This window comes from Rissa tridactyla, chromosome 7, assembly GCF_028500815.1.
Source record: "Rissa tridactyla isolate bRisTri1 chromosome 7, bRisTri1.patW.cur.20221130, whole genome shotgun sequence".
In the NCBI taxonomy this organism is placed as follows: Eukaryota; Metazoa; Chordata; class Aves; order Charadriiformes; family Laridae; genus Rissa; species Rissa tridactyla.
Genome location: NC_071472.1, coordinates 20,474,930 through 20,500,210, shown reverse-complemented (window position 1 = coordinate 20,500,210; position 25,281 = coordinate 20,474,930). Strand labels below are relative to the sequence as shown.

Below are 25,281 nucleotides of genomic sequence, written 5' to 3'. Positions count from 1 at the left end.
AAAAATTTATTTTTTTTTTCCTTCCTGAGCAGGCTGCTCATTTTCTTTCAGGACTTGTTGTCCTTCCTCTGTTACTGAAACAGCTTTTGGTTTCCAGGCTAGCTAGCTGAAAGACTGTTTGTGGCTATAAAAGAGCCAAACTGGGGCTCAGTACATGGATCTGAGGAGGATTACTAAGGATTCTAGGGCATTTTGCTTCTGTCCAAAATTACTTTAAGGCAAAGGTGTCAGATAGCTTGGCTGTGTCTGATGGATCAAGGGGACGGAGTGAGAGTGAGAAAGAGAGGTGAAAGGGATAAGGAACGGATTGAGGACAAAAGGAAGATCAGAAAGCAGTCTGGGTAGTGAAGGGAAAGACAGGAACAATATCTTACTTGTGAACTTCTATTTCTAACTCTTTGAATACCAAAGGTGATCGAGAGCATTTTTTCAGACATATTGACACAAGCTGGAGACACGTGGCTGATTGTGAATCATCTACATAATTTTAAAATTACTTTATTTGACAGATTTTAAAAGTAGGAAGCTGTATATTCTTATTTTGAGTCATAAATAAAAATGAATCAAGTGTTTTTCACTGTGGGTCTTTCTCTCAATTGCATTCATTTTGACAATTCTGGCAGTAGCTGTTCAAGAAACATTCAAACCCACAATAATCAATGTTGGAGGTCAGGACTGTGGCGTGTTTGCAGAGCTGTGTGTGAAGAGGAGCATCCTGATGGCGCTGTGCCTGGCCGTGGCTGCTGAACAGTCTGGCTGCCGTGAGCCCCAGTACCTGGCATGCCCTCTGCCTGGCACTGGGCGCTTGGGTTAAAGTCATCTGGGAAGCTGCTACCAGGGCTTCTGCACCGTAATGCTGATGTCTCTGGATCTCGCTTCCTAGCTTTGGTTACCAGTATCTAGTACTGTGGCCTTCAGGACATGGCATATAATTCTCTGGGTTTTTTTGCAGAAGCAGGACTTGAATAATTTTGCAAAAGCACAAGCACGAGTCACAGGGTTGTGAAGTCTCCCCCAGCTTCTCCTTCTTTGAATAAAACCAAGACATTAGCGTTCTGGTGTAAGTGTGCATGCAAAGGCATAGCCATAGGCAAATAACCAAATGTGAGAAGTATGACCAGTTTCATCATCTCACTGCCCATCTATGGATATACAGCCAGAAGAGAAGGTAAATTTTTGTCTAGGCACAAGAATGAACTCCTATGCATCTAGGTGTGCTACTATAGTTAGTTCACCTGTGACAGAGAATGATGCTGATAGTCATGGAGATGGTAATGGAAAAGCCATAGTTATATCTAACTATTTTTAGTGCTTAGATACCAGGGCGCCTTAGAAACACCTAAAAGGTGTAGATAGAGTGAGTCAACAAGAACCAGCCTCCTAGATATGAGTGTTTACAGCACCTTGGGAAGAGGAATGTGGACTTTGATATGGTGGGCCAAATTTTGTCCTTGTGTCTTTTAGATTTGGCCTATGTATTTGCTATTCTCTGTGTATTTTGCTAATTGAACTTAGACATGTATGTTTTTCCCCTCTGTCAGCCTATAATCGTATATCCCTTTCTTAATCTTCTTCTAAACTAAAAAGCAGGGCAAAGAAATTCGTATGGTAGGAGTTTTACTGCATTCTCAACTTCCAGCGTTTTGTCTGAAGTGTATGAAGTTATTGTGCAATCCAGAATTTTTGCTTGTAGAAGAAGGTGATAAAACACACCAGAATTTTTGAAGAACAACTTTTATTTTTAGCAGGGAAAATAACACTGGGGGAAACAGCAACCCATACAAACCAGCAGACTAAAATTATGTTATCTGCGTTTGTAGGAATGTATAGATTAAAGTGATAAAGAAGTCCTGGTGGAAAAATAATGAAGATACCAGTAAACTATACTTTCAGAATGAAATGGTCCTTTCCAGTGAAGGCCTGTATGATCCAAATTTGGTCACATTTGGCTCATAGCTACCCAGGATGCATATGAATTTATATCAGAATTAGATTTTTGGGGGAGGGAACAAGCCCCACGTCAGTCTCTGAAACCTGGTAAAACTCTCTACTGAGAGAGTTATGTATATATATAAATTACATATGCACATATATTTATACCTTCTTGTGTTTGGTTGATTTACTGGCAAAAAATTGAGATCAAAGTGATACAATGAAGAAAGCTGGGCATAGTTTTTTAAACAATTTTTTGTTCAATCCCTTATATTTTGTCAAACTGCAGTTTCATTGCTGGATAATATGGTAAAAAGATTCATTGTAAGGGTTACCTAACAACATTGGTGGTGTTGATGAATAGTTGCAATTAATACATTCCCTTAATTAGTCTGATACCCAGAAGATGCACCTGGCAGGTCATTTTAATACTACAATTGATTTATTGCTGCTAGAAATTATTTTACCAGCTATCTTCAGAGAGCACAATTAGAGAGGATTTCAGTTTTTTTATGCATTTTCACTGAGGAATAAACATAAAAGGTCTATGTAATTCAGAACAAAGCAGCTATAATGTACTAATGGTTTATGGATTTTATTAATATTCAGCTAACATTAGAGGCAATTTTAGAGAATAGCAACCTATTTTCTATATGAAGTATTCCATTTTTAGTATTTGAGTGCTTTATTTAAAAAACAAAATCAAACCATGATATTTTAAATGAGTTGCTATTATTGTATATAGGAAATCTCATAAATGGGGTAACAGTAAGAATATATCGATAGATGTGTATTTGCGCTTTGTGCTGTGTGTGATATATGTGTCAGATGCAGTGAGATTCGGGAAAAAATATAAATTATGTACTATTTTTGAATCTTGATGAAGTCCTAAACAAAGAAATGTTTTTCTGAGGTTACTATAACAATGTAATTAAATCAGTGTCAGCTTAGCCCTTCATAAAAGTATCAACTTCTATTTTCATATTTTTAAGTCTGTTTTTGATATTGATCTTGAAATTAGCCTGTTCTGCCATTTTCCCCCCTGACCTTACTGTGTTTTGCTCCATTTCTAGTGCTGCAGCAGGCAGCATGGCTGCCTTTTGTTAGCTCCTCTGTGCACTAATATCACCGACACTATTGTGGTAACATCCAGCAGGGTCCCTTTCTACATCTTAGAACAAAAGGTTGTTTCTTCAGTAGCAACCTATTAATTCCTAGATGCTTAGAAATTACTTTTTTTCATCTAGTTTCCAAGTGACAAAGTGTTTTCTCTTGATGGGGGAGCCGGGGTGTAACTTCAGGGTTTGGGCAAGAAACCTAGCTGTATATTGATTGCATGAACAAAGTTTCAAATAAAATCATGGGGAATTTGTCCATGCAACGAATGCAAGATTGCCCTTTATGTTTTAGGCTAATCTTGATTCACCTGAGCTTTGCCTGTCCTCAATGCCTTTGGCTCTCTCTGGGAACTGAAGGGCCAAACCTGATGAGCAGAGTGCATCTCCATGATCCTTAACACAGGGGTATGCTGTGCGGACACAAGCTGTTCTCTCAGCCTTGGCATCTTGAATTGAGGGATCTGGATTTGGAACTGAAGTTCTGTTTTTTCAAATTAGTGCACTAGTAGAATAACTTTTGACCCTGCAATAAACATGTGAGAAAATAATTATAGTTCAGTATTTATGGGTGGTATTTAGCCTCATGTGTTATTTCGCATCACTCCAGAGTGCATACAAGGCATCACGTAGAACAAATAAGAAACCATTCCCCTTCACTGTTGAATCTTCTGATCTATTTTCAATGTGAGCCAAAAAATGGCATAGAGCTCTAAAATAAAGTAGGAAATTGCTGCTAAACAAGGACATTATTTTTACCACAGTTAAGACCTGACTTAATTCTCCCTGAAATCAAGGTCCAAGCCTGGGATCTCTGTTCTGAGATGATGTAGCCCAGCATGCTGGAATTTATCTCTTATGGTGACTAAAATGTTCTGGGCGCATATGTGCATTGTTTTTCACTACAGTTATTAGTGAAGAGTGCTTGATTTATAATCTGCTAGCAGCTTTGCAGGCAACCTGTCTGAGGGGCCAGGTGAATACAGTGGGTGAAATGGGGAGACGTCTTGGTAGAAACATGGGTTTGAACAACTGATAGGTGAAGTAAGAGGGCGGTTTGGGGATGATATTAAAAATGTGATAGCAAGAGATTACCTACATCACGCCTCCTAGACAATGTGAAGACTTTCAAGCGCTATGTCTTGGGATGGGGGATGGGTGGAAACATTCAGAGTTCTACCTGTGTCACAACTGGATCACCAGGACCATCCACAGTCCGTTTTTCTTGAGACTCAGTAGGAGGGAAATGCTCTGCATTCATCGGGGAGTCCAGAGTAGATGAAGATGCAGTGATCATTGATTACGAGTGACTTCTAGGAGTTTCTGCTAAACAGAAATCACTTCCTTTCTGTTTAGGTGACAAGGAAGCTGAAGTATATTAGAAACACTCTGGAATAATAAGGTCAGGGTATGAATGCTGCATATAGGCATAGGTAAAAGTTGAAAGAGAATTAAAAAATGAGTTGGGTTATAAGCTAAAGTAGCAGGGAGATAATACCTATGGATGATTTTTTTTTTAACCAAAAATTCTACTGGGGTCTTTGTTTTTATTTTCTTTTTCTTCTTTTTTCCAGCTGAAATTCTCATTAGATTTGATACCAAAGGTGTAACACAAAGCCCTTGGATGCCGTATTAGTCTGGAGGCTGTTGAAAACTGTCTCAACAAATATTTCTGTTGTTAAAATACTGTCCAATCCTTTAACCTTTGTGGAGGACCCAGGGGTTTTCCTATAATTAGGACTTAAACCAATTGATCAGAAATACTGTATAACGGAGTGTAAATATAATTTAACTTTAGTTTTTCAAGGCCTAAAATTACTTAATTAAAGAATGCAGTGAGTATGAAAAAGTATAAAACAATAACAACAACTTCAAAATAAAATCATTCGGAATACTTAATATAGAACAAAAAGAACACAAATATTTCCAGTTGCAAAGTTAAAGTCAACATACGTGTGTTTTCTTTTTTTTTTTTTTTTTCTCAGGGATTTTAGTGAAGATTTACAATTATCATAGGACTTGGTGCAGTTTGTTTGCTCCCCACAAAAGCAGAGATGATTTTTATTGACCAATCTTTGATCCAAGAGATTAAAGAAAGTACTGCAAGAGCAGTGAAAAGGATAACACCATGGGGGTCAATAGGCTTACTGCTACTTGGAAATGAAAGTGAAGCATTCCATTGGGAGAGGGGGTAATTTAGCATTCATACTGGGAACTTGAGAGTTTTCCCTTTCCTTTTTTTTTTTAAGGAAAAAAAATTATTCATCTTACTTACAGGTTTCTCTGTGACTTAATACCATGGCCATAATATGAGGTCATTTAGAGGGCACTAGATTCACCAACATAATTCTGCACAATGCTTTTTAGCCCAAATGGCTTGGCTGTCACACACTCGCACTCTTGATTGAAATGTTTCTGGGAGACTTTTGGAATGCAGTCTGAGGGCTTAGTGACTCAATATTTTCAACATGAATACATTTCCTATCTCATAGAAAGTTTCTATGAACTACTGCAGAGTTAATGTGTCTTTCTGTTGTTTCTTGAAGCGCTGTGAACTTTACACAAATCTGGTAAAATTGCATGAGTCAAAATGAAATGAAAGTCCTCGCTTGATACAGTTTTATTTTTTTATGGCACCATCATCATCATCATGGCCTTTCTTTGTGAGGGTATCAAAATGCCTGCTGAAAAGAAAATTTTTCTTTCTTGAAATAGCCATTAATATTCCTTTCCCCTGATGTGTGTTGTTTTGCCTTTTGTGATGTGGGGGTTTTTTTTGTGTTTTGTTTTGTTTTGTTTTATTTCTCTCTTGTCCAGGCGGTAAGATTTTTGTCTTCTCTTTCAATGCAGAGAATAAGTGCAGGAAGAACAACAGCTGGTATGACTTTGATTGGGGATGCGCTGAAGTGCCTTTGTTTACAGAATATTCAGAGACACATGAGGCCTGGCAGAGTACTTGTGTCATGCTTCTTCCTGTCTTTGAAAAATTGCCAAAGACATCTGAGTGAAATTGGCCAGTTGTATATATTTTGCTGTTTGCCAGAGACAGGTTTGGAGGCATTTTAATATTTTATTTGATTTCCTGCAGGTAAATAGTAAATAATTATCAACTAATTTTTAAGAGGGAAGGGGGCTCCAAAAATTCTTAGAAAGCTTCTCGCGTCCTATGATTCTATGCAAGATAGTACTTAAAGAACACATCAAATAATTTCACCCAGGAGAGTGATTTTCTTTGTCGCAAGGAATATTCATAGTTGATTTACAGGGTCACAGCTTGTGAAACTTGGTTTTTCTGATGGTGCAATGTGAGGTAAACATTCCTTTACTCCAAAATCAGAAAGTGCCTGTCTCTGCTTCTAAGAGTCTCTCAAAACACTAATGAAGAGGTAATCCTACCAAGAGCAATAGCAGAATGCCCATCGACTTAATTGAGACTATTTTTTCTTTTTTTTTTTTTTTTTCCTATGAATTTCCTAAAGACTAGTGGCTTTGGGTACTTTAGTTGTCATATGAGAATTAGACTTAAACTGATTATTAAAATTCATGAAGTATCTATATAAAATGACTATTCTGTATACTGTCAGGCAATGTGGTTTTTTTAGAGTTCATTTATTATTTGCAAGTGGTTGTTGGCAACATTAGTTAGGTTTTTGAAACTCTGAGCCATGATTTTATGTACCTGGATCACACCAGGTTTTCTAGAAAATCTCACCAGCCCTGCTGTTATTCACTACTTGGTCATGGCTGGGTGTGGGTTTTCTGGGGTTTTATTTTGCTTGTTTTTGTGTGCCTGGCCTTGACTATTCAGGAAATTGTAGTTCTCAATTTTGTTAATAAGCACAGATGTAGCAAAGTGTTTCCAATTAGAGCATGAAGAGAAACTCAAGCTTTCTGAAAGTTTACAAGATTTATTTACTCCCTTGTCCTTTATTAATTTTTAGATTCAGTGCTCCAAACTTGCACTGCTCCTGATTCTTTTCCTTTACAGTAACTTGCATGTTTTCTATCTCTTAGCTGTGGAAATGGGCTGCTATACTATTGTTCATAGAAGATGTGGCTGACTTCCATCCTTTCTTCTGCTCCTCTGATCTCGCAATATTTGGGGTTTTTTTGGTTTGGTTTTTTTTTTATTTGGGGGAGGGAGGCAGAGGGAAGGAAGGGGGGATTGGTTCTTTTCTTTCTGAAAGCCTCATCTTCTATAGGAATGGGATTATATGTGAACAATCAGCTTTCATTTTTTTTAATGGTAGAAGAGTAAAACCTAAAAACGTAGACTTGACTGAACTCTAAAGCTTAAGAAACTGGAAGACAAATAGAATGAATCCCAAATGCGCTATGGAAAAACAAAGCCCTTTTGATATGGAAGGACCTACCTTTTTAATGCTGCTCTCTTGGGGTGATGTTCAGTGAATCTAGCACCATTGCACGGTGGTATATTCAGGAGTAGGATATAAAGAAAGGCCCCTAGTGTAGCAACAAAGATTACGGGTTTTACTAGTAATGACTTAAAAATGAAATAACTTCTGTACTCAATGCTGCTTTTGGGTATAGTGGACAGGAAGTGGTATTAACTTTTGTGTGCCCTGAAATCGTAATATTTTCTCTGCAAGCTAAGGGTTTTTTAGAAAGGTTTTTTTTTTGTTTTGGTGTTGTAGGTTTTTTTTGTTTGGTTTTTTTTTGGTTTTTTTTTTTTTTTTTTCAAATTGGAGAGAAGCTGTGTATGAAAGCTTGCAAAACAACTATGCAAAATTTCTGCTGTGTTCACAATTAAGTGAGATGTTCTTATGATTATTCGTTTCTTGCAGTGGCTGTTGTCAACATTATCCGTGTTCCTGAAATTCTAGTGTGATCAACAGACATTTTAAAAGAGAAAGGAAAATAAAAAAAAATAAAAATACATAGCACAGATTTTTCTGCGTAATGTTATTGGGTTTTAATTTTGCAGCTCAGTTTTGTCATAGAGTAACTTAACTGCTAATCTCAGACTTGTGCAAAAATAAATGTAGCAAAATGCAGCTTGTTTTGGAACTAAGACACATATGTCTTCCTTGCCAGCAGTGTGCAGGGTTTTGGCTACAGCAGACTGAAGGATACGCCCACCTTTATAAAAAACTTCCCTTCTTGTTTTCCAATTCAAAACTCAATGACTGATTTTAGCAGGACAGAAAAGCGAGAAAAACGTTAAATTGAGCTAACTGAACATTGTCAGAAATTGTGAAAGACATAGAAAGTAGGTTAAGGACATCACTGAAAACAAGGGGAACAAATGGCAAATATTGCATACTGGAATCCTTCCTCTCTGTTGTTATTACAGTGAAACTTTTGGGTATTGATGGGTTGCTAGTTATAAGCGTCAACAGCAGCGAACTGGGAATTTGTAGTCCAGTCAGTTTTGGTCCTCATCTTTAGACTTTTTTCCACTCAGGAATGAGTATTTAATTTCTTCTTTGTTCTTTTATATTTAATCATTAGATTGTCACCAAAAGTAAATCCTCAAGGGAATGAGAGATACCATAAAAAGGTCAAACCAAAGTGATTAGGACTTATCTTAGAAATGTATACTAATTATTTCAGTTGACATGAAACTCCACAGGCTAAAGTCGGGATTTGGGTGGGGTTTTTTGTTTGGTGATTTTTTTTTTTTTCCTCCCCAGAAACAGAGGAAAAAGGTTTGGATCTCTTATTTTCAGAGGTATTGTTCTTAGAAGCAGGCCTTACTGTTAAGCTTTCCTAAGCTATTTGGCAGTTATGGAGCCATGTGTGTTTGGCAATTTGGTATTCACTTTACTTCAGTAACCCAGGTGCTCAGAAGGTGTTGAGAAATAGAAGAAATATCCTTGAATGACCTGTGGGGTTATGATCTGTTTAATTCTGTCAAATTATAATATAGAAAATATATTGCGGAGTTACCTCAGTGGAGTAGGCATGGGGTGGGGGGGAGAGGAACGTTGCTGCTCATACACTGAGTCCCTTAGGATGTCAACTTCAACCAAATTAAAAAATGTGTGCCAGCCTCAAGTTGGCATGCTTGAGTTCACTTCGCTCCAGTCAATGAGGCACCTTAGCGCAGTAAGCACAATAGAGACAAAGAGATGCCTTGCAACTGACAGAGAGAGAAAAGAGTCTTTTGAGATGAAATGTTAACGTAAGAAGTGAAAATGGTTTGTGGTAGTCTCAAGCTGGCTCTTTTGGGTTGACTTTCCTATAGTTACTGAACTATAGTGCTGTACCTTAACAGAGGAGTCTCAATAAAATTAGAAAGATACCCTAAAAAGGACAGAAGACGAGAGAGAGTAAAAGAGAGAGAGAGAGGGAGAGTTCTTTTGATAAGAAGCTTAACAAAAGTGGAAAAAATGGTTTATGTGAATGCTAGTTTTCATGGCAGTCTCAAGCTGACACTTGGGCTCTCTTTAATACAGTCAGTAAGCTACTTTAGCAAACAAAGGAGAACGGAGAGAAGGATGGCTGGAAACAACAGAGAAAGGGAGAGAAAAAAGAGACCTCTTCGACAGCATCTAACACAACATGAAATCTCTGCCTCTGTGTTCCCATTTTTGAAACATTTTCTGTAAGGCAAAGAAACACAAGTGGTTGAATCTTTGTGAAGATATTTCATAGATAATTAAAGAAATTAAATGGCCATATTGTAAATTTCGTTAAGCAGCATAGGACCTTAATTATGCTCAATTAAAAGATGAGGTGAGGGCTGGGAATTGCCTCCTTACCTCTCTAGAAAGATTTTGTTTTTCAGCGTGCTGTTTTCAGATATTAATAAATAGCATCCAAGACAGGAAATTCTACCGTAGTGTTGAATCCGTTTTAAATCCTCTTCATGTATGACAATATGTGGGGGAAAAAGTTACTAGAATTAGAGAAGCGTGTTTTTTTTAATACAGTACTCAGAAGTTCTGAAAAGTGAAGGGGGGTGCAGGCTTATTCTTACGTCACATGATCGATGAGCGAGTCTGCCATTCTAAACAGGTGAAAGAAAAATTGCTAAACCATCTTTTCGCTGCATTCAATCCAGTCCTTTAGGTTTTAGGTATTCAATTCAGTCTAGTATTTCAAGTTTTAGGTATGAAATTCTGCCTCTGACTCCTAGTTCTCAGTCTTATTGGAAAGGAAATGTGTTTGATTAAACTCTACAAATTTAAGTTTTGCAAGGTGAACATGAAAGTACAAAAAACATTTCAGGCCTTTTGTACCTGTTAGGTAAACATGAGAGGTAAACTGAAGCATACCCATCAAAGTTGTAATTAAAAGACCCATGAAAATTGGCAGATTTCGAACATCATCTATTCACTGCAAAATGGGCCATTAGATATCTGGCTGATAAATGTTTTCATTCTGAACCTAATGTGCACTGATCATACGTCATCTGCAAATTCTGTAGAGGCACACTTTGGAAAGGAAGGAAAGTCACAGTCACAAATTATTCTTGCCCTCCATTAGGCAAATTGTCAACTTCATAGAATCAATAGAAGATTCTTTATAATATACAAATTGGTACGCATCCATGAGCAAAAGCAATCGGACAACCAAGGATGAAGCTTAATTAGAGCAGAACTTGCTCTTAACAATATCAGGTATAATGAAGATGCACTTCTAAGCAAACAACCTTGAAGCTTACAACTTCATCTTTTTGTAGTGTAAAATCCATGGCACTTCGACTCTACTCGTCTTTTAATAAAACTTCTGTATAGAGGGAAAAAATGCTTTCCATAGTTAAATGTTAATCTATTAACCAAGATGATTAAGTTTAGAGAAGCATAATAGAAGTATTCTAAAAGCATGCAATAAATAAATTAACAAACACGGTATTTGCAGATGGAATGGAGAGTAGGAAAAAGTGACTTATGTGAACACGCTTTTTTGTAAATTGTGCACGTCAGCCTTATGCTCTTTTCCATGTTGCATGATTGAACCAACCTGTAAGATTCTAGAAAACCTACTGATGTTACCAATTCCTGTTGGAAAAGTATTTACTATTTTCATTAATATTCAATGAAAACCTGTTTGTATTTGTCCCTCAGACTTAAATGTCAGTTATTTTGTTCTGATGGCTCTTTGAAAGCCTTTGTTAAAGGCTGGAGACAGATAAGGATTGTGTTGTATGTGTTAGGTCATAGACAAAGAATTATGAATCAGTTACCTTATATTTGGATTCTGCAGAAGATGGTGTTTTCTGTATCTGCAGCTTGGCCAATATTAGTCAGAAGAACACAGACGAAAATAGGTGAAGAAGACAGCATTTCTTTCAACACTGAAAACCTGTTCTTGTGATTCAGATTAATAATGGCTTTTTGGGTTTTAAAGCTGACAGTGATGTCACGAGGGGCTGCTACATATCCACAGGGCTAGGCAGCAGACTCGTGACCAGTCTTCTGTCGTTTGCTTTGTTACTAATCCCTTAAATTGTGACAACACCCTGAACTGACTTTGTACCAGCTCATTTAGTGCTGAAAAATGGAACCATTTACCTTGTGCTGGATGAAGAAACAAGAGTGGGAACTACAAAGTGAGAACCCACAACTATTCAAAAAATAAGAGAACAGAACCAAAAATGAGAAAATTGGAGGACAATGAAACAAAAGAACAGGAGATGAAAAAAGGCTGGAGCAGGAAAGCAAAGTAGCTGGCTATTGCAAGACAAAGAAGATTTTTTTTTTTCCATCAAGCCTTAGCAGTACTGGTCCTGCATTTTGGAGTCCCCTGAATTCTTGCTCTACGTTTTAGTGATACTCATTTTGAATTGATGAATACCTCAGTCCCCAAGTTTAGATGATTTGAGAGAGCAGATCCAAAGCAACCAAATTATTCACTACCTGTGATATGAAAACAATCAATTTTAATTGGTAATGGTACAGGTGGCAAGAGTAAACTTGCAGAACTAAATTAAAATATTCTTTTTTCTGCCTTGCTAATGTGGGGGTGTGTGTGTGAGAGAGACAGACTGACATCCATCTGCTTGGACTACAGAGACTAATGTGAAGAAACATGCAGCATACTAAATGCTCCTCACAACCCCTCAAGAACCAGCACTTCTGTTTAGCGTTATTGTATGCCATCCAGTTGTGTAAGCTACAGAAATTCTGACTTAACCCCAGACAGTTCTTATAAATTATGTTAATGATTACTGTCCGCTCTCTGCCAAGAACAGGACTGATGCTGCTACCTTAGCTTCATGTAATCAGTTCTTTCCTTTGCTTCTAGTTTGTTTGTAATGAGCCTTAAGGTAAAACTGCATCAGAAAGCAGCATCTCGCTCCCCTTCCCTTTATATTTTCAGTGATGATTGTTTCTGACTTGAAGGGCCTAGATCTTTAAATTGGATATGCTGTCAATGTGTCCTTTTCCAAGAAAAGTGATTGTGCTTGTCAAAGACACGTTTTTGGTGTCTAGGTGAAGTGAAGAAAACTTCAGGGGTTTAAGGTACCACCTCTTGACTTTGCCTTCATTTACATTTTATAATCAACTGCATCTCTCAACAGCAAGTATGTTGTGTTATTGTTGAGGCATACATTACACTATGTGCAATGCCTAGAAAACAGCTTTTCTTCTACTTGTAAGGAAGTACAGGTAGAGAACTACGGATAACGTTCAGGAGTGATAGGATTAAAAGACACATTTTTGTTCCGCCTAATACTAGCATAATGGTGAGGGAATGTCTGTCTGGTAACCCAGGTCCCCTGCATGATAGTTCATTTTTGGCTAGACATAATCAAGCTGTCTTACGTGTATGGTTGCGTGTCTGTGTCTTGCTACTGTGTAATGTCCAACCTGAATTAATACAGCTGGAGCAGATGCTAAATGACTGTATCCAAGTCACTTGTGTCCTATTTAACACTTCACTTCATTATCTGTGTGAGGCTGTGTGAACATTTGATATCCATTTAGGAGTCTCACCATATGCCCTCACATTTATAGGCTATAAATCCATAATCAACTACTCAGTTGATATTGGTATTGCTTCTCTCAGCTGCATACGTGAGAGAAAGCTTTTGGAAATAACCTTTATGACTAAATGTGCTTACGTGAATGACTACTGAAGAACCTGAAATGTTGTTTCCGGTAACACTCTACCAATGTGGGGGGGCGAGGGAGGGGAAGAAAGTAGGGATCTGACTAAACTTCTGGGAGAGTCCTCTACACCCATGAACTCCATTCACAGCATTTGAAACAAAATCTCCAAATGTGTGTACAAAACTAGTTTCATTACTGCATAACTTCCTGTAGGAAAAATGATTTAAAACCCTTTCAGCATTGCCTATCTTTTAAAAGAGTCTGTTGAAGATCAAAAAGTAAGAAACTATGTTACTTTCTACTATGTGTTCCCTTCCCATAGGATACTCAAACGCCCCATACCTTTCCATTCTTTGTCCTGCATTCTTACTTTCTCAAATCAGCTCTTCTTCCCTTCCTGCTCTCCTGTTTCCAGAGTAAAAGGTTTGTTAAAACACTACATGCAGTTCTCTGTCCCCCTCCTGCCCCGTTAAATACAGGAAATGTCATTTCAGGTGATTGGCAATTCTCCATAAAGAATTTTTTTTCTTCATCATTAGAAATCTCGCGGTGAAATTGGACAGCTTACACCTCTCTGAACAGACTTCTGTAAATAATACTTTTAGCAGCGGTCACAGATACCCTCATTTTCAGCGGTTTTGAGGCTGCAGCTTCCTTTTTGTTTTGTATGGTGGTCATAACATAGCTTGGTCACCCAAAGTGAGTTTTGTATTGTAGGAGAATAGTAAGGCACAGTATAAACATGAAGAAATTGCTTTGCATTTTTATTCCTCAGTATGTTCCAGAAAATGGGTTTTAATAATGGCAACCCCTCTGAAATACCGTCAAGCTTAATAGAGTGCTGAAAAATGCTATTTATGTAAATAGGGTAGATCATGTTATACATCAAAGACCTTCTCTTGAAGGACTACATGATTAATCTTTACTTACATGAGTAGCCGTGCTGATTCCAGTAGATTATGGTATTGTTACAGGGCAATATCTAGTTACATATAAACGGGTTATTCACGACTTTGCTCTTCACATGAATGCTTTCTTCCTTTCTGTCTCTTTAAGAAATTGAATCTTCATTGACTTACAGATGACTGTATTGGATTCATAAAATAGTCTTTCACTTCTCTCTGGGCGTATGCTGCATCATGAATTGTCTCCTTAGAGACAGCAGGCCACCTCATTACGGTTACAATAGACAAATTCCTAAGCATGTGGTCTGCTTTTATGGCCTCGACTTGTACATTTTTTTTACCTCAGAGACTTGCCACTCATGTTGACACAGATTTGTTGTGTGATGAAGTGATAAAATCAATGAAGAGGACACGTGTGCTTCTCTAGTTTTCAGAAAGACTTTATTATTTATTGTTTGTTGTTGTAACTTAAATCCACTCAACAATTTTCTGCAAAGGTACATTTACTTTTTGGATTTGTTTTATTCTGCCTGCAGCTTAGAAGTTGCTCTTAGTGCACGCTGTACGTGGTAGCTTTCCAAAAGTTGCACTGGAAAATGGAGTGAATATAAATCTATGTGTCTTGGCAAGAACTATACCCAAGGGGTAGGGAGAAGCATTAAGTAAACCATTTTAGAAAAACAAGCAACCTGAATGCCAAGCATTCCTGTGTTATTCCTATTATCTTTCTGCCCCCCAAAATATATTGCTATTTAAAGGGATACGGAGAGCCAAAAAATGTTTTTCTGTCCTTCTATTTTAAGACATACTAGTGAACAGAGCCCTATAATAAAATTTTCATTATTATTTTTGGCAGCTTTAAAAAAAAAAAAGAAAATGAAAACCACCTGTTTACAGTAAAAAGCGAACAAAAAAAAAGTTACTACGGCAGGGGCTGAAGAATGAGAGTGTAATTTCTGAGGAAGCTGAAAGTCTACAGCACCCATAGTTCCAGGCACCTGAGAAGAGTACACAGCAGTCAGTTTTGGGAGTCTAAACTTTTGTTTATATCAGTACCTTCTGGAGTAGTGACAGATTTTGCATTTAATTTGCAGGCTTTGTTCATCTTCTCTCTCTCTCTCTCTCTCTCCCTCTCTCCCTCTCTCCCTGGTTCCCCTTTTTTAGAAGAGGAAGAGAAGAGGCAGGTAAGAGCAAATGACTGGCATCTCAGTAAGGAAAACAAGAATGAAGCATTTTCAGTTAAGCATGAGCTTGTCGATGCAGAAAGTAAATTTATTGAAACAATCTAGAATAGTCTGGATGATAGAAATTATACCACAGGCATAAAAGGTATCGCCATAGAGAATTTTGCCAACCACTCTTTAATTAGAACCAAAGTTTAATTATACATTACAAAATGTTTGAAAGGATCTTTTGTAGAAAGTAGATTTTTATTGAGCGTTTCAGAAGTGTTTGTAGGATAAGAAATCTTGGATAAAGTATCTTAGTCCCTAGGTTTTTGTGTTAAAGTGTTCCTTGAGTCATTTCCTCTGGTTGTAGACTCAGCCCTAAGGAACAAGCTGCATTTTGGATGCATTTATAATCAGAGTAGGCTGGTGAATGTCTCAATGATTTGGTAAAATAAGAGTAACTATTAGCATTTTGGTGTTATTTGCAAACATTTTTATGGAATAAGGATATTTTCAGCAGTTGTAGATTTCTGGACCATTTTCAGATGTAAAGAAGGGTTCTTTAACTGGAAGAGTCTTTTTCTTGCTTCTCACAGATGGCTCAACTTAGTTCACATGACCTGCAGAGTCCATTCAAACATAATTTGTTGCGAATGCTGAAGAGAAATGCAAAAATATGATTAAAGTGATTTTTTGAGACTGAACCTGACTGGCAGATCACGGTGTAGATTACTGGCTGGTGTATTTGGAATGTTTTGTTTGATAAACATGTAGCTAATTACACTCAGTATGTTAATCTGTCAAAATGTAGATTATCTGGAAGAAATAGGTAGAAGGATAAAAAACAAGTGGCTCAAACTTTACATCAGGGAGAAAGAAGAAATGAAAAATTTGAGAGAGATGAAAAAAGTCAAACTTGTGAGAAGACTGACCTCTGCCTTGATTGAGGGCATGTTACCACTGTTTTTTAAGATGGTGGCACCTCAGAAGCAGTAGCTGGTGCAGCATGCAGAAGTGGAACATGACTATTTGAGAGAACAACACGGGTTGGTGCTCATTGAACTGCATTTGTCATGTCCTTGGTTGGTTTGTGTTGGTTTTTTTTTTTTTTTTAATATGTTTAAAATTAATCTTACTCTAAGGGCTCTTCTTTCCTGCTTACCCACCACATGTAATTTATCAGGAATTCTGCAGTGAAAAGGTCAAGAATAACAGTCCCATTCAGAGGGATGGATTAGAAATGAGACTGAGGATCTAAATGCTTGCTCCAGAATACAACATACCAACACCAAAACAGCCCACGTTGTTCTTTTTCTCTGATGAGACATTCTGCCATCAGAAGCTCTTCCTCCACTGTCACAAATCTCCTTCCAATTTTTGTAAATTTTATGTAAATTTACATCAAAAGATTCAGATGAAGTACATTGGTATGGAAAGACTATGTAGAAATTTTCAACATATTTCATTTAAAAATACTCATTGTGTAAGATATTTGGCATATTTGTCAGATAAGTCTTGGTGAAGAAAGTGTAGAAAGGTGTTAGGGAATAAATAAAGATTCTAATGAACGGATTCAGTACTCTTCACCTTGTTTTTTTCTTCATTTGCGTGATCTTAGAGAATATGTAGGTCTTTACAGTACCAAGCCTTAAAAACTTGCTTTTGTCTTACTGTACATGGCCTTGCTGAATCCAGTAAGACTATCTGGTAGCATGTGAAGTTAGGCATGTGCATACACCATTTGCGAAGTCATGACATATTTTTAAATTAGTGACCGGAATACAGAGGCTGTGGTTCTTGATGGTGACTCCCTGTGCTGTACTCCAGAAAGACGAGAGAAGGTACTTTGTCTATGAATTTCTAATATGTTCCCAGAATAGAAATTCTGAGGTGCTTAAACCAAACCACTAGGAATTCCAGGGCTTGCAAAACATTTCTTAAGCAAGTCATCCCCCACCCTACGCACCCTAACTGTGTGAAATATTTGAAAAAGATTATGTGCATGCTGTTTAGTATGCTCTTAGTCCTTAAGAGGGATGTGATTATTATCAATTGATGCACTTAAGTATCTACAGAATTATAAAATACTATAATGAAAATGTCTTGTTTTATGTTTTTCAAGCACAATGAAGGTTTGAAAAAAAAAAAAAAAGAAGCAAACAAAACCAAAACCCAAACCCTAGTACTAGAAATTGTACTAACCCTATTCTCAGCTTTGAGTGACTCGGCTCTTCAGTGTTTCACAGTATTATCCAATGCTTTTAGAATGATTTACTTATGTATCAATGTATTTTGAAACAGGTTTGTTTTTTTTTTTTTCCATTGTCTCTAGCAACAGTTTTATTGAATACTCATGTTTACTTACTGAAGTGCATTTCACTTGGAATGGAAATGCAAAACATTAGTGCAGGCTTTGTGAAATTTACCACTTCTCTGATATGTGAAAAGTACTTGAGATAAGAACATCGTTTCAATAGTACTGGGGGGGGGGGGGACGACACATAAGCTCTTCAAATAAATATAGACTGTTTATTTGTCAGTGTTGTCTATATTTAACAGGCTTAGTGATTCTGCACGCTTTTTTTTTCAGAATTTAATTCTACTGATTTCTTCAAAGATAGTATCTTTTTCCAAGCTGTACTAAAACATCTTTGTTTTGCTGTGCTGCTTTTGTTTGTCGGTAACAAGAATGAAAAACTAATATATCAAGGGAGCTGAGCTATGAAGGGCTGTGCAAAACTAGAACAGGTGCAAATTTCAGGTTTTTTTCTTCATCAAAACATTATTTGGCAAAATCACTTGGTGTTTCCTCAGTTGACAGTTTGGTACAATCATACTCTGAATTTTCAATATTTTCATTGTATAAATTAGTGAGGCCCTAAATCTCTAAATTTTGTTAAATAGTAAATGGAAATGGCACTTATAATCTACAGAGCATTAAAACTGCTTACAGATTACTTACATCAGTGACTTATAACCTTTTTGATTTGTGGATCCCTAAGTACTTTTCAGTGGAGGCATGTATCTCTGTGCAGTAAAGGTTAACTTACTGCAGTAGGCTTCCTTTTCATAGCAAGGTTCTGTGAACCCGAAGAGTCTGCAGACCACATGTTGAAAATTATTGATCTACATTATTTATATATGACTTGTTCACTGCTGAAGTGTTCCTGCTTTTGAGATGACTCAGTAACACCATGAAATAGTTTTCAGGAAGGAATTGGAAAAAGAAAATGTAACCCTTAAAAGGGGAGTTTTAGATCAATAAAATATTTCCACAATTCAGGAATTAGACCTTCCTCTTGCCAGCAATGATTCTATCTCCAAAAATTAAGAATGGCTGTCCGTTTTATACATGGTACGCTACTATAGTTTGTTGCCATCGTAGAATCACTCCAGTTGGACAAAGCGATTCAGTTTGCTTGGTGGCTGCCAATCACAGGATTCCTTGTGCACTAAAATGTTTTCAAGATATTTAGATTACATCTTACTGTTGACTCAAAAGGTCATCCCAGACATGGATCACACGTTCTTCTACCTTAGGCCTTCATTGAATTCTAACACAATAAATTATGGGCCTGATCTTGAGATAAACAAAACAGCTCCCGGCCCCTTACATTGAAGGCATAAGGTTCTGGGTATAAGATCCATTCCATCATCGTGCTCAACACCAAAGAAGTTGAAATTCAACAACAGCATAACACAGTTGTTGGTTCTGTAGGCCAGCTTTTAAAGTGTTTCTTACTTTATCAGAATTTCTACTAGGCAACAGGCTGATTTCATGTTTTAGAAGATACGAATTGTGGTAATAGTGGTAATATTTAAAGTATGAGATGCTCCTCATAATGGTGAGGATTTAGATCTGAAGGTGTGCTGGGTAAAGGCAGTACAGAGTCTGGTGCAATCCTGTGCTGCTGGAGAGGTACTTGCACCTCCCAGGGTGAGTTGGCTTCACTGGTGAGCAGTTATACAGCAGGTGGGTGACCTGGGATCTTTGAGGATTTCATCATTACTTCAGTAGTCAAATCAATAAAATGTTTTTAAACATTTCAATGTGAATATAAAATACTAGGATGTAAAATGAATACTTTTTCCCCCCTCCAATATTCGTGTGAGCAAGCAGCTAGCTCTCTTGGTGTGTTTCTAAGATTACATTCAGTAATGTCAGAGATGCTGAGTTTCACACGGTAGTGAAGCTGTTGTTTTTCTCAAGAGTACGTTCTCGAGAGTATATCGCTTCTTGAGCTATTCTTGTGCTCTGTGCCTACTGGGCTTCCTAGTGTACCATGTTGTGACATGAAATTCTTTTAAATGTTAAGAAAAATATGTTTCTTTCGTTTGGTTTGTTCTTTGATCGCTTTCCATAAGCTGATTTATACTGGTTTCAGAAGATGATAAAAATGACAAGTTTTGAGGCTTAATGGCTCTTTATGGTGGAGATAGGAATAAATAAAGTGCTTATTTCTTACATATCCTAAAATATTATTTATACTAACAAACGTTAATATAACATGAAGTAATTTGTCCCCAAAAAAAGGCCAGATGATTTTTTTATAACTATAGCATACTTCTGAGAAAATTGCTTTTTAAGATGTTGAACTTTTAGATTTTGTTAATATATTGTATAAGCTTTTCTGAGGGTCTTGTTGCATAAGCTGCCTGTCTGTAGGCCACACTCTCTAACAGAAGTGTCTATATAAGCAGTCGTTCTGAAGTGCTGATTCTGTTATTTGATTTGGGATTAAACAGTCTGTTGCAAGCCATCTGTTTCCCTATGCATGTGTCCTTGAGAGGTTAGATTTCCGGAGATATTGCCCCATAACTTTAGCCAGTGTTTGAAAGATCAGAATTAGCTGAGACATATGCCACTGAAATTATCTGTCTTATCCTAGAGGACTGCCTGTTTTTTGACATCAATGCCCATGTTGGAGAAAAGTTTACTCTCTCATTGCTGCTGATTGAGAACCCTGCTGCTTTTGGCCAAATGCCATGAGATTCAGGAGCGCATCCTTTGAGGGCATTTGAACAGTTGATGCTCAGTAAGTGCATGAAAAGCTCTATCAGCTTTTTAAGCCGCAGCTCTCCTCCAGAACCAATCCCTCCAACTGATGCTGTATGACTCGGGACAAACTCAAACTGCTGCTGTTGCCCAAGCAGCTTATCACTGTGACAATTAGGGTCAGAAGATGTTATGTTTTGATGTAGGTCCAGGGTTCAGAGACTCTTTGGAGACTTAAAGAAATCTTACATGATTTTACCTCGCTCTTATGTGCGATGTTTTGTGGGTTGGTTGGTTGGTTTGTTTGTTTGGTTTTTTTTCTGGGTACCTCTTCATGCACCAGCATGTGGGCGCTGGATGTATGTGCGATGCATGTATTACTACTAAAGACGAGCGCAGCAGTAGTAATGTAGCCCTGTTGGTTTGGTTTAGGTGTTGAAAGGAGCTCAGGCTGGAGAGTGGGTGCTTGAAGGCGTTGTGGAAGCCAGTGTGTGATAAGCTGCCACTCAGTAGTGTGCTTTTACAGGTGTAATTAGCGCGACTGCTTAAGCTTGGGATCCTCAGGGTATTTTTATATCCTGCTATTTATTATATCCTCAGGATATAATTGTGTCACAAGCCATACAGGGCATCGCAGGTCTATACCAACCCTCTAAAAGCTATCTAGAAAACCACTCAGTAAGTACCACTTCTGGATCCCTTCATTTTAGCTCAGGGCTGGTAATAAATTCGGGTTTTCTTGTACTTTGGCCTTCCACAGGCATAACAATTTCAGGGCTTGTTTCATACCTAGTCTGTAACTTTATGCTACGCCCTGCACTACAAACTGATTATCCATTAAACATGTTGGAGTTCAGTGACGTTTTTCAGCCAACAGGATAGATAGTCTTGTGCAGCATTACTTATTTTCACTTTTTTTCTACTCTTGAATGTGTTCATTACAAGTCTTGCTTAAGATCCTAATTTCTGTTAGTTCTGGAAGATATGGGTTCACAATATTGATAAAAAAACTGATAAATCCTATTGAACCTTACATCACTCTTTGTGGGAATTTTTTGTTCTTTAGTGTTAAAGACTGGATTTGAAATGTTTTTGCTTTTACTCAACAATCTGACTACAGAAATACTGATGTTTCTATACTTCTGGGTAGAAATTTGCTAGCTCAGGCACTACACACACAGCAAATCTGCATTTGTACACACAAACCAGATGACTGGTCAAGTTAACGTTTGCAAATTGCCCTGTTTATTCACACAAATGCAGTTTTTATGTGTGCAAAACTGATGTGCTTGCAACTTTTGTGGGTTGTATTAAGAGAAGCTTGCTGTAAATGTATCCCCTAAAATTTAGTTTTTGATTAAAAATACTTACTAGGCAATCCTCCTGATAGAGTTTCCCAATTTACATTTCCAGGTGAAAAGGAGGCTTTAAAACCTTTAAAAGCAGCCATGGAAACAGAGGCTGCACAGAGCTAGGCGGTGACATAGGGCATCACATCTAAGAGGCACATTTAAGGGGGAGCTTGTCAAGAGCAGAAAATGATGCTTGCTCTCTCTTACTGTAGAAATAGTACTGGATTGCTGATGTGATCCATTACTAGAAATATTAGGATACAGGAAAAATGAGGAATTTGAATGAAAAAAAAGAAAAATCTTCTACCTATTTTGCCTCCCCTCTTCCTCTTCCTCAGAAAAGGGTTTTAGGAAGAACTGAGCAACTCCTTCTGTAAGCAATAATTTCATCTCCAAACAATCAATGAAAGAGAATTTGAAGTGTTATTTGAAACGATGTTTCTCTTGCATTTCAGTAATGTGCAATGCATCATACAAAGATAGCAATCAACGTTTTGAAAAATGTAGTCCTAGGCCTTAATAATTCCCGCATGTAGAATACCTGGTGTGCATATGCCTGTCTGCAGGTATTTAGATGCAATTCAGTCAAACCAACTGAAATTTTTCAATAGTTGACTTTCACAAGATGTTCACTTTTGTTTATGTCTAGTAAGGCTCTGTTTAAAAAATCCAGATTTTCTGTAAAAATCTGAATTTGGTATCCATATGTATTGCTAATCCTTTACAGTCAACTGCATCATGGGGAATAGAGATGGGTATGAACTTTTCCTTTTTTTTTTTCTTTGAGGGATGCACTATTTTTCCACTTTTGCAGAAGTCCAGCTGCATGTAGCTGGCTTTCCTGTTGGTTTATATTACAAGATAGCACTCTATTAGTGGTCCGGTTTTTCCCTCAGGCTTTTTAGGATCTTGAATGCAATGCAATACTATTCCCTTCATACATAACTACATCAGTGTTAAAATGTAAATAATTTGCAGGTTTTTAGTTAATAAATATCTCTAACAGTACCTAACGTGAGCCAGCTAAAATGTATAGTACACATTCTTAAAGAAATAGTGAAATTTAATTTGGGGCAGGAGGTCCTTCAGTTTTTCATAAAATTCCAGAATTGGGCAGAGGTTGAGAACAAAAGAGACTTTTTTCTCCACCCTCAAAATTACCATAATACTGTGTAGCAAAAAAGTTCTAAATCAGTTTCCTGTTGCTTTCTGCCTGTAAGAGCATGAGTCAGCCTTATGTAATGGTGACAGCTTTATTCTGCTTTCCTGCAGGCATGTTTCCAATTGAATGCCAAAATTTATATATTCGGCATTCTTGAGGTATTGTGCTGTAAGGATTGGATGCTCACCTTATAAGTAAGGAAAACAGCTTGGCAATTCAAAAAAACAGGAGAGGACTTGGTACAGGCAGGAGATCTTATGGTTTATTTTGCGTTGTTGCTGATGAGGAATGTCAAAAGCCTTTTTTCCCCAATATATTAGTACATTGAAGGCTTAATTTAGAGAAGCTTGATTAATCTAGAGGAGAGGATACATTTCCAAGCAAACCAAGGACTTTAAAGAAGTAACTTACAATGTTAAAAAAGAAGTCCTTTAAAGAAATCATTTCATCTGTGCTGTGCTCCAACAGAAAAATGATTCTACTCATCTTGTCTATCCTCATGATTCTTTTCCTGTCATCCTGGATTTAGTGGAATAAACTGTTTCACCTCTCATGCCTTTGAGCTCATTCTAATTTAGTTGAACTTGATTTCTAAGATTTCAGCACATTCAGGCTGGAATTTTCTCTTACCAATATATTTTTTTTTTGCCTCTTCCTAGCTTTTTCTAAAGCAATTTCATCTAATTTGTGGAAGTAAGAAAAATTAAAAAAAGACAATGTTCAGATAAATGCAGGTAGACACAGATTCTATGGTGGACCAAAACAGGAGAGAAAGCTTTTACCAGATGCCTGTGTAGGGGTTAATATCGTTCTTAAAGAATATGCAGGCTGCTAGGGAATGTTGTCCTTTAAAATTTACATGTGTATTAAATAATCTTAAAATTATGACGTACCAATACCAAACTGGTAATCAGCTTTAAGTAAGAGAATATAAACTCAGTTCAGAGTCATTCTTCCTTGTGTTTCTTTGTAAAACTGGATATAATAGGAATTAAAATAATTAAGTCTTGTATAGATCTTTTGTTCTTTTTAGTATTCCATTTTTCACTTTCTCTTGTTCCAGGACAGTTTATGCACAGTTCTGATAAAAATATTCTTAGCCAAGTTTGCTGCGAGCGTAGAGCACTTGCTTCCTCTCCATTTAATGGAGATATTTTCATCAATAACTCTTTCAAGTTTAGTCTTAATATCTTTTGTGTGTTTTCATATCTGCATTTGATTTATTGAGTGAATGGAAGGAAATGTGACTCACCATTCTATCCGTTTGCACCTTCCTTGTTTCAGTCAGTAGGGAGAGTAGAAATGTTTCTAAATTCCCTTCTTTATTCTTAAAGAGGTCGTTGCATTGTTCCACTTGTGAAATGATCGCAAAGAATATTGAGTGACTACCTTCAAAATTAAGCACATTAGAATATGTTGGAAAAATTCTTCTAAGAAGCACCAAAAAGATTTTCTCTGAAAAGATTCTCTACCTTGAATTTACCTTGCAATTAATTCCAGGGGAAAAAAAAGAAAAATCAATTCCAAAAAAGCAGCAAAAAAGAGCAGCCTGGCACTTTTGAAATGTTTTGAGGAGGAGAGAGTGAGTTTTTTAGTACCAACAAGCCATTGTTGCTACTGTTTCCACAGTTTTAGTAACCAGTCAGAAATCTTTTCCTTACGTTTGTGTGCCCTCTTCTAGTGATGTTTATGGCTTTGAACTATTTCTCCAACTCTTGCTCATCTTCTCCGAAGGTGGCTACATCAGATGAATATTTGTCATAGTTTTTGTTTTTGGGTGTGTGTGTGTTTTAGTTTCATCAGTCTTCATGGCCCCATGCCTCTTGGCATGTAGCACAAGCACTACTGGATGATCCAATGTTTTAACTGTCAGTCACTGTGAACTGCTCTATGAAACAGGCTTACCAGCTCATAAACTGAAAGCAATCCTATTTACTGCCATTTCTATATCCATAGATTGCTTGCAGCTTGTTACTGTCCTAGAAACGCTTAAGGCCAGACACTATGGTACTATAGGTTTTTCTTGATCTTTCTTGGGTAGGGTTAGTCTTGTATGAATGCTTGTAGTGTTTCATCCGATATAATGGGATTAGACCTGAGGGTGGCTATATCAGAGCTCCCGATGGGTATCTGCACTATATAGTGCATGGACAGGTCCAATATATTTTTTTGACTTCTGAATTAGTAGATTTACAAGCATTACTGTTGTTTCTGCCCTGGCAAACTCTGAAGCAAAACCCCCTACTTTGCTATTAAAATAAAATAATAATTACGATTTGTTAATTTTGTTCTTTCAGTTGTCTGTTTTACTTATAGGTTGCTGTCTCTGTCAGCATTTTTATTCTGTTTGTGCTTTGCAGTTTGCTGAAGGTAGATGTATATTCTGAAAATAAACTTGAATCTATTAAAGTGGCTAACATACAGTGATGTCTCTGTTTTGTAAATTGAGTTCAGGCATAGGCTATCTATCTGTTTGGCAGCAGTGGAGGTGCCTTTTTGCTTGAATTTTACTGTTTAAGCTTTTAGAGTTGCTTTCGAAGGTGGAAGAGGGGTCAGGGTAGCATCAGATTCACACATTACTGTCTTTACTGAATTTATATGAATGACCTCCTTTGAAGATTGAAGAAT

At 37.2% G+C, this 25,281-nt stretch overlaps 1 protein-coding gene across 4 annotated transcripts in view; it reads left to right on the top strand.

Annotated features, from left to right (window-relative positions):
* The first annotated feature begins 19,989 nt into the window (after window positions 1–19,989).
* FIGN (fidgetin, microtubule severing factor) overlaps window positions 19,990–25,281 on the top strand; it is a 318,372-nt gene continuing 313,080 nt past the window's right edge. For all 4 annotated transcript variants that reach the window (XM_054207894.1, XM_054207889.1, XM_054207893.1 and 1 more), the window contains exon 1: window positions 19,990–20,179. The gene's annotated coding sequence lies outside the window, so the exon portion shown is untranslated. The remainder of the gene's footprint in view (window positions 20,180–25,281) is intronic.